This window comes from Anser cygnoides, chromosome W, assembly GCF_040182565.1.
Source record: "Anser cygnoides isolate HZ-2024a breed goose chromosome W, Taihu_goose_T2T_genome, whole genome shotgun sequence".
In the NCBI taxonomy this organism is placed as follows: Eukaryota; Metazoa; Chordata; class Aves; order Anseriformes; family Anatidae; genus Anser; species Anser cygnoides.
The window spans coordinates 17,335,095-17,344,984 of record NC_089911.1 but is presented as its reverse complement, the minus strand read 5'-3'; the positions used below and the strand labels follow the sequence as shown (position 1 = coordinate 17,344,984).

General features: G+C 71.7%; 1 long non-coding RNA gene across 1 annotated transcript; it reads right to left on the bottom strand.

The window, feature by feature from the left end:
- Positions 1-2,139: 2,139 nt before the first annotated feature.
- LOC136788845 (uncharacterized) lies at positions 2,140-4,635 on the bottom strand. Its single transcript, XR_010827400.1, has 3 exons — positions 4,331-4,635; positions 3,760-3,828; positions 2,140-2,224 (listed from the first exon to the last, which is right to left on the bottom strand). It is a non-coding gene; the product is annotated as an uncharacterized lncRNA (long non-coding RNA).
- Positions 4,636-9,890: the final 5,255 nt, after the last annotated feature.

Below are 9,890 nucleotides of genomic sequence, written 5' to 3'. Positions count from 1 at the left end.
ACACTTGGGGGCGGAACCTCACCGGGAGGGGGCAGCTCCTCCGAGCAGGCGCCGGACACCCTGGGGGGAGGAGCGGGTGGGGCGGGGGTGGGGTGGCTGGGGGGGGGGCCGGTGGGGTGCTGTGGGGCGCTATGTGGGGCAGACCATGGGGCGCTATGGGGGCCGCTATGGGGCAGCCATGGGGCAGCTGACCTTGGGGCAGCTATGGGGCGCTATGGAGCACTGTGGGGCATTGTGGCAAAGAACTGGGCAGCTATGGGGTGCTGTGGGGCAGCTATGGGGTGCTAGGGGGCACGGCTATGGGGCGCTATGGGGGCACTGTGGGGTGCTGTGGGGCAGCTGGTGGGGGTGGCTATGGGGCGCTTATGGGGTGCTATGGGGCAGCCATGGGGCACTGTGGGGTGGCTATGGGGAGCTATGGGGTGAAGCTATGGGGCAGCTATGGGGCGCTTTGTGGGGCACTGTGGGGCAGACATGGGGGCGCTATAGGGCACTGTGGGGTGCTGTGGGGCGATGAAGGGCGATGTGGGGGTAGCTATGGGGCAGCTGTTGGGGTGCTGTGAGGCAGCTATGGGGTGCTATGGGGTGCTGTGGGGCAGCTATAGGGCACTATGGGGGGGCTATGGCGGCGCAGCTATGGGGCGCTGTGGGGCGCCGTGGGTCGCGTACCTGGGGCAGCTGCGTGGGGCTGGGCAGCGCGAGCGCCATGACCCCGAAGAAGAGATCCGGGGCCAGCTCCAGCTGTCGCCATCAGCGCCTGGGCGTCCGGCACCAGCTGCGGGCTGGGGGCGGTTATGGGGCGCTATGGGGTGCTGTGGGGCGCTTATGGGGCACTATGGGGCAGCTATGGGGCGCTGTGGGGCGCTATGGGGCAGCCATGGGGCAGCCATGGGAGCGGCTATGGGGCGCGTATGGAGGCAGCCATGGGGCGCTATGGGGCAGCCATGGGGGCAGCCATGGGGCGCTATGGGGCAGCCATGGGGGCAGCCATGGGGCACTGTGGGGCGCTATGGGGCAGCCATGGGGCGCTATGGGGCAGCTATGGGGCAGCCATGGGGCAGGCCATGGGGCAGCTATGGGGGCGCCAGTGGGGCAGCTATGGGGCAGCCATGGGGCGCTATGGGGCGCTATGGGGCAGCCACATGGGGCAGCCATGGGGCGCTATGGGGGCGCTATGGGGCAGCTATGGGAACGCACGCCCATGGGGCGCCATGGGGCGCTATGGGGCAGCCATGGGGGCAGCCATGGGGCGCTATGGGGCGCTATGGGGCAGGCACTCGCTCACCGTCGCGGGGGGCTGAGGTCGATGTTGGGGCGGCCTGCGCCCGGTTCAGGCGCTCCAGGACCTGCGTGGCCTCCCTGCCTCTGGGGGGAGGGGGGGGGGTGAGCCCCACAGCGCCCCACAGCGACCCCATAACCCCCAGGACCCCCACAGCGCCCCATAGCCCCCCATAGTGCCCCATAGAGGACCCCACAGTGCCCCATAGGACCCCATAGACCCCCCATATCCCCCATAACCCCTTCCATAGCCCCCCCATAACTCCCCCCCATAGACCCCCCCCCCAGCTCCCCACACCTGCCCCATGCTCCCCATAACCCCCCCCAGAGCCCCCATAGACCCCCCAGCCAGCGCCCCATAACCCCCCTGTAGCTCCCCACTGACCCCCCCATAACCCCCCCCATAGTACCCCCCAGCCCCCACACCCACCCCATAACCTCCACTCCCCTAGAGTCCCACACCCGCCCCGCAGCACCCCGTAACCCCCCACGGGGCCCCACAGAGTCCCCCAGTGCCCCATAGGACCCCATAGACCCCCGGACCCCATAGACCCCCATAACTCCCCCATAGATCCCCCCAGACCCCATAGCCGCCCCATAGCCCCCCTATAACCCCCCCCTACAGCCCCATAACTCCCCCATAGCCCCCCCCAACCCCCCATAGACCCCCATACCCCCCCCATAACCCCCCCCGCAACCCCCCATACCGCCCCCCATAACCCCCCATACCCCCCCATACCCCCCCATAACCCCCCCACCCAACCCCCCCCCCGCCCCGTGCACCGGCCAGCGCCCCGCACTGCCGGCTGCCAGACCCGCGCCAGCCCCATGCTGCAGCAGCGCCGCCAGGGTACGAGGGAGCGGCGGGGGGGGGCGGCGCCCAGCGGGGGCGGCGGGGCCGGGGGGACCGGGGCCGAGCCCAGCACGAAGGACGAGCACGGCCGCGCTGGGGGCGGGGCGGCGTCAGGGGGCGGGGTCAGCGTCAGGGGGCGTGGTCAACGTCAGGGGGCGTGGTCAACGTCAGGGGCGTGGTCGGCGTCAGGGGGCGGGGTCAGCGTCGGGGCGCGTGGTCCCAGCGTCAGGGGGCGTGGTCAACGTCCCGGGGCGTGGTCGGCGTCCGTGGTCAGCGTCAGGGGGCGGGGCCGGCGTGGGGGCGTGGTCAGCGTCAGGGGGCGAGGTCGGCGTCAGGGGGCGTGGTCAGCGTCAGGGGGCGTGGTCAGCGTCACGGGGCGGGGCCGGCGTGGCCGGGGCGTGGTCGAAGCGTCGGGGGGCGTGGTCGGCGTCGGGGGGCGTGGTCAGCGTCAGGGGGCAGTAGTCGGCGTCACGGGGCGGGGTCGGGGTCGGGGGCGGGGTCAGCGTGGGGCGGGGCACGGGCCGGGGGCGTGGTCAACGTCAGGGGGCGTGGTCAACGTCAGGGGGCGTGGTCGGCGTCAGGGGGCGTGGTCAGCGTCAGGGGGCGGGGCCGGCGCGCGCGTGGGGGCGTGGTCAGCGTCCAGGGGCGGGGTCGGCGTCAGGGGGCGTGGTCAGCGTTGGGGGCGTGGTCGGCGTCACGGGGCGGGGCGGGGGCGGGGTCGGGTCGGCGTGGGGGGCGGGGCCATAGGGACCCATAGGGACCCACAGGCCCCCGCACAGGGGCCCCCGACCCCGTACCCACCCCACAGCCCCCCCATGACCCCCCTATGACCCCCCCATAGGACCCCAATGACCCCACACCTGCCCCATAGCCCCCCATAACCCCCCCCATAGCCCCCATAACCCCCCCATAGCCCCCCATAACCCCCCCATAGCCCCCCATAACCCCCCACACCCCATAACCCCCGCCCCCCAGAGCCCCATAACCCCCCCATAGCCCCCCATAACCCCCCATAACCCCCCATAACCCCCCATGACCCCCCACCCCCCCACAGCCCCCCATAACCCCCCATACCCATAGTCCCCCAATTCGCCCCCATAGCCCCCCCATAACCCCCCCAGAGCCCCATAGCCCCCCATAACCCCCCATGCCCCATAGCCCCCCATAACCCCCCTGCCCCCCAATAACCCCCCAATAACCCCCTCATAACCCCCCATGAGCCCCCCCATAAGGCCCCCATAGCCCCCCCATAGCCCCCCCAGCCCCCCACCCACCCCATACCACCCCATAACCCCCCCCATGGGGCCCCTCAGAGCCCCCCAGTGCCCCATAGGACCCCATAGACACCCCATAGGTCCCCCCCATAACCCCCCATAGCCCCCCCAGACCCCCAGCCCCCACACCCACCCCATAACCCCCCATAACCCCCCATAACCCCCCCATAGCCCCCCATAACCCCCACCATAACCCCCCATAGCCCCCCATAGCCCCCCATAGCCCCCCATAACCCCCCCCCATAACCCCCCCATAACCCCCCCATAACCCCCCCCAGCCACCCATAACAGCCCCCCAGACCCCCCAGATCCCCCCCGGCCCCATCGCCGCCCCATAGCGCCCCCCCCCCTCACCAGGTCCGGGGCACGTCGACGGCCAGGGCCTCCCTGCGCAGCAGCCGGGAGCTGCAGGTGGCCGCCAGCCTGGGGGCGGGGCCACCGGGAGGGGCGTGGTCACGTGGGGAGGGGGCGTGGTCACGTGGGGGAGGGGGGGCGTGGCCACGTGGGGAGGGGGGGCCACGGGGAGGGGCGTGGTCACGTGGGGAGGGGCGTGGCCACGTGGGGGGAGGGGGCGTGGCCGGTGGGGCGTGGTCACGTGGGGGGGAGGGGCGTGGTCACGTGGGGGGGGGCGTGGTCAGCGGGAGGGGCGTGACCACGCGGGGAGGGGCGTGGCCACGTGGGAGGGGGCGTGGCCACGTGGGGCGGGGGCGTGGCCACGTGGGGAGGGGGCGTGGCCACGGGGGGAGGGGCGTGGCCACGTGGGGGAGGGGCGTGGCCACGTGGGCGTGGCCACGTGGGGAGGGCGTGGGCACGTGGGGGAAGGGGCGTGGCCACGTGGGGATGGGGGGCGTGGCCACGTGGGGGAAGGGGGCGTGGCCACGTGGGGGAGGGGGCGCGGCCACGTGGGGAGGGGGCGTGGCCCTACCAGATGGTGCCGAAGCAGCCGGAGCGGCGCTGCAGGACCTCGGGGTGGTAGAACATGGCGGCGGCGGCGGCACCAAAACCGAGGTTTTTCGCCCCCAAAAATGCGGGGGCTCAGACCCCAAGCAGGGCCCCCCGGGGGAGGCTCTCGAGGCTCAATCGGAGCAGCCCAGCCCCAAAACCGCCCGCTTTCAGCCCAGAAGCGTGGGGTTTCAGCCCCCGCAAACGGGAGGTTTTTGCCCCAAACGCGCCGCTTTCCGCCCCAAAACTGCCCCCCCAAACCCCCGTATCCTGCCCCAAACCCGCCAATTCCGCCCCCAAACCCGTCTGTTTTGCCCCCAAACCACGAGTTTTTCACCCCAAGCCGCGAGGTTTAGCCCCAAAACCCAGGTTTTTAGCCCCAAAATCGGAGGTTTGACTTTTTGCCCCAAACCCACCAATTTCACCCGAAAACCACAACTTCTGCCCCCGGACCCGGCTTTTTGCACCAAATCACGAGTTTTTAACCCAAAACCGCGAGGTTTAGCCCCCAAACCCGGGTTTTCAGCCCCAAAACACGAGGCTTTGCCCCCAAACCGGCACCGTTCACCCCAAAACCGCCCCCAAACCCCTACCTTTTGCCCTAAACCCACCGATTTTATCCCGAAACCGCGATTTCTGCCCTAAAATCCCTCTGTTTTACCCCCAATCGGGCTTTTGCCCTAAAAGCGAGCTTCACTCTCCCCAAATCACCCTAAAATCGCAGCTTTTCACCTCAAAGCCCTTCAAAGACCGCAAGTTTTTGCCCCAAAGCTGGGATTTCTGCCCCCAAATCGGGCTTTTCCACCCCAAATCTAGGGAATTTTTCCCCAAACCCGGCGTTTTTACCCCAAAACCGACCCCAATTGAGGCTTCCTGCCCCAAATCTGCCCTTTTCCACCCCAAATCCCACCCCCTTTAATCGGGGCTTTCGGCCCCGAACCCTCCGCCCCCCCTTCCCCAATTCGCTGTTTTTGGCCCTAAAGCGGGAATTGAGCTAAAAACTGAGGTAAAAAGAGGCAAAAAGCGGCCCAAAAGCGCCGGGTTTCGCCCCAAAGGCCTTCACCCAGCCCCGCACCGCCGCCTCCTGCCGCCGGTTAGCCCTAATTAGCCGTAATTAGCCGTAATTAGCCGTAATTAGCCCCAATTAGCGCTCAGGGAGCCTCAATCGGCAGCAAGGACCCAGCCCCCGGGGAGGTGCCGCCGGCGCTGAGAGGGCGCCCCGCGGCCGCCCGCTTTTATACCCGGCGCGGCGACCAATCGGCGGGCTGCTCGCCTCAGCGCCGCCAGCCAATCAGCGGCGCCGCTGCCGGCTCGCTAACCCCGCCCCTCTCCCGGTCGCGGCGGGAAAGGCGGCGGCCAATGGGGAGCACGCGGCACCTCACGCGGCGGTTGCCATGGGGTCGGCGCGGCCAATCAGAGCGCGCAGCGACTCGCGGGGGACTGTTCCCACGGAGACGGCGCGGCCAATGGGAGCGCGCAGCGCTTCCTGGGCAGTTTCCATGGAGACGGCGCGACCAATGGGATTGCAGCGCTTCACGGGCGGGTTTCCATTGAGACGGCGCGACCAATGGGATTGCGCAGCGCTTCACGGGCGGGTTTCCACGGAGACCGCGCGGCCAATGGGAGCGCGCAGCGCTTCCTGGGCGGTTTCCATGGAGACGGCGCGGCCAATGGGAGCGCGCAGCGCTTCCTGGGCGGGCCAATGGGAGCGCGCAGCGCTTCCGGGCGGGTTTCCATGGAGACGGCGCGGCCAATGGGAGCGCGCAGTGCTTCCTGGGCGGGTTCCCATGGAGACGGCGCGGCCAATGGGAGCAGCGCTTCACGGGCGGGTTTCCACGGAGACCGCGCGGCCAATGGGAGCGCGCAGCGCTTCCCGGGCGGGTTTCCATGGAGACGGCGCGGCCAATGGGAGCGCGCGGCGCAGAAACGGGGCGAAAACGGCGGAAAACGGGCAAAAAGGAGCGACAAAAAGCACCCGAGGGGGCGGGGCCGGCCTCGCGCCGGCGGCTCTTTAATTGGCGGGCTCCGCGGCGGACCCCAGGAGGCGCTGGGCCAGGGCCTGCTCCAGCTGGGGGCGGGGACAGAGGGAAGGGGGCGGGGCCTCAGCGGGACACGCCCACCCGAGGCCACGCCCACCTGAGGCCACGCCCCCCCCCGGAGGCCACGCCCCCGGAAGTCGAGGCCACGCCCACCCCGTGGGAGACCCATAGCCAGCCCCATAGCGCCCCATAACCTGCCCCATAGAGCTCCATAGAGCCCCATAGGGACCCATAGAGCCCCATAGGGACCCCATAGAGCCCCATAGCCCCATAGCCAGCCCCATAGCGCCCCATAGAGCCCCATAGCCAGCCCCATAGAGCCCCATAGGGACCCCATAGAGCCCCATAGAGCCCCATAGGGACCCCATAGGGACCCCCCATAGGAGACCCCATAGAGCCCCATAGGGACCCCATAGAGCCCCATAGGGCCCCCATAGCCCCCCATAGACCCCACAGCACCCCATAACCAGCCCCATAGCTCTATGCCCCCATAGAGACCCATAGAGCCCCATAACCAGCCCCATAGCCCCCCATAGCGCCCCCATAGCCCCCCGTAGAGACCCCACAGCACCCCATAACCAGCCCCATAGTGCCCCATAGAGCCCCCACAGCCCCCCCCGTGGCGCCCCCATAGCCCCTCTCAAATCCCACCCCCGCCTCCTCCCGCCCCTTAGTTCAAGCCCCCGCCCTTTCAAGCCCCGCCCCTTTCCGCCCCGCCCCCTTTGGCCCTTCCCCTTTAAGCCCCGCCCCTTTAAGCCCCGCCCCCTTTAAGCCCCGCCCCCTTTAAGCCCTGCCCCCTTTAAGCCCCGCCCCCTTTAAGCCCCGCCCCTTTAAGCCCCGCCCACTTGCCCCGCCCCCAAGCCCCGCCCACCTGCAGCACCGCCCCTGCCCGCCGGCCCCGCCCCTGCCCGCAGCTCCCCGGGGGTGGCCGCCAGCAGCACGCGGTGCTCGGGGGGGCGCCAGGCCCCCGGCGGTGCCGCTGCAGCTCTGGGGGGGGGGGGGAGGGGGCGGTTATGGGGCGCCGTGGGGTGGTGGGGGGGGGGTCATGGGGCGCTATGGGGCACGGATATGGGGCTAGGGTGGGTTACTGGGTGGGTGTGGGGTGTGGGGCGCTATGGGGCAGGGGCAGGGCCTCTGGGGTGACGTGGGGCCCCGTGGGGGTGCTGTGGGGTCTCACGGGCCTGACGGGGGCGCTGTGGGGCGCTACGGGGCAATATGGGGTGCGTATGGGGCGCCACGGGGTGTCTATGGGGCAGGGGGCCCACGGGGGGGGTTCTATGGGGCCCTGGGAGTCCCTATGGGGCCCTGTGGGTCCCTATGGGGCCCTGTGGGGCGCCATGGGGCGCTATGGGGCAGGGGGCCCACGGGGGGTTCTATGGGGCCCTGGGGGTCCCTATGGGGCCCTGTGGGGGCGCTATGGGGCAGGGGGCCCACGGGGGGGTTCTATGGGGCCCTGGGGGTCCCTATGGGGCCCAGTGGGGGCGCTATCATGGGCTATGGGGCAGGGGGCCCACGGGGGGGGGGCTGCTGTGGGGCGGGGAGTCCCTATGGGGCCCCAGCAGCTCCCCACCCCCTCCCAAGCCCCGCCCCTCCCTCAGGCCCCGCCCACCTCCCCCAAACCCCGCCCCCTTCCAAGCCCCGCCCCTCCCCGAGGCCCCGCCCCCCCCGAGGCCCCGCCCCCCGAGGCTCCGCCCCCTCCCCCGAGGCCCCGCCCCCTCCCCGAAGCCCCGCCCCCCGAGGCCCCTCCCCTCCCCCCGAGGCCCCGCCCCTCCCCCGAGGCCCCGCCCCCCCCGAGGCCCCGCCCCCTCACCCTCCCGGAAGCGCCGGCTGTCGAAGGCGGCCACCAGCGGCTCCTCCCCCGGGGCCAGGCCCCTCCCCCGGGCTCCCCGGCGTGGGGGCGCGCAGGGCCAGGCCCCGCCCCCGGGGGCGTGGCCTGAGGAAGAGGCCCCGCCCCCGCTGGCCGCAGCAGCCCCCGGCCCAGCCCCTCCCCCAGGGGCCCCCAGGGCCGGGGGCGGGGGCCGGGAGGAGGAGGCGGGGCAAGGGGGCGGGGCCGTGGGCGGGGCTTCCGGCGGGGGCCAGCAGGTATTCGCCGGCCGGGAGCCACGCCCTCCAGGCCAGGGCCCCGCCCACCCAGAGCGACAGCCCCAGCGCCGCGTCGCCTGCGAGGGGAGGGGGGCGGGGCTTGGGGAGGGGGCGTGGCTTCGAACCGAGGCCACGCCCCCTCGGCGTGGAGAAGGGGGCGGGGCTTACCTTCGGCCGGGGGGGAGGGGCTCCGGGCTGTCCAATAGGATCGCCAGCTCGCGGGAGGGGGGCGGGGTCACGGCGGCGGGAGGGGCTTCGGCTGCGGGAGGGGGCGTGGTCAGCGCGAGGCCACGCCCCCCTCCGACAAGCCACGCCCCCTCCGACAAGCCACGCCCCCTCCGACAAGCCACGCCCCCTCCGACAAGCCACGCCCCCTCGACAAGCCACGCCCCCTCCGACAAGCCACGCCCCCCGCCAAACCACGCCCACCTGGGCTCAGCGAATCAGCGCTCGGCTCCTCCTCGGGGCTGGGGGGCGGGGTCTGGGGGCAGAAGGGGCGTGGTCAGGCCCCGCGCCTCCAGCCCCGCCCCCTCCCTCCCTAGGCCCCGCCCCCTCACCGTGTCGTCGCCGCGTGGCTCCGCCTCCTCCTTCCGCCCCTTGCTGCCGCGCCGGGGGGGGCCTGCGGGGGGGGTGGGGGGGGGTGGGGGAGCACGCCCGGAAGTGGGGCCGGAAGTGGGCGGGGGGACCGGAAACGCGCCCCCCCCATGGTGAAACCGGAAGTCCGTACAGCAAACCCGGAAGTGAAACCGGAAGTACCCCAGGGGGCCGGTACGACGGGAACCACGGCCCCCCCATAGCAAGTACAGAACCCGAAAACGAAACCGGAAGTCCGTACAGCAAACCCGGAAATGAAACCGGAAGTGTGCGTAATAAGCGCAGAAGTGAAACCGAAAGTGCCGTGGGGAGGCGCGCGACATCTTAAAGGGCCCCCCCGGAACCACATGAGCAGGAACCAAGGTTCCGCCCCCCCAGGTTTCTGCCCTCTATAGCCCCGCCCCCTCACCTCCAGGCCCCGCCCCCCGCCCGCCCGCGGCCCCGCCCCCCCCGGCGACGCACCGTGGCGCGGGGGGCGGGGCCCCAGCAGGCGGTACACCTTGTAGGGCCGGGGCCCGTCGAGGCGGGCGCGCTCGGGCAGCTCCTGCAGCTCGGGGCTCTTGTGCAGGGCGCAGCGCAGGCGGGTCTTGCAGCTGGCCGGGCCCGGCGGGGGCGTGGCGCCTTTGTACTCCGCCCACGCCTGTGACGTCACACCGGGGGGGTGGGGTCAGACGGGGGGGCGGGGCCTCCGGAGGGCAGAGGGAGGGGGAAAAAGGAAGAGTGGGTGGAGGGGGCGTGGCTTGCCCAGGAAGGGGCGTGGCTTCCGGGAAGGGGGGGGCGCGGTCACCTGGCAGAGGGCGGCGGCGGCCCCGCCCCCGGCCCCGCCCC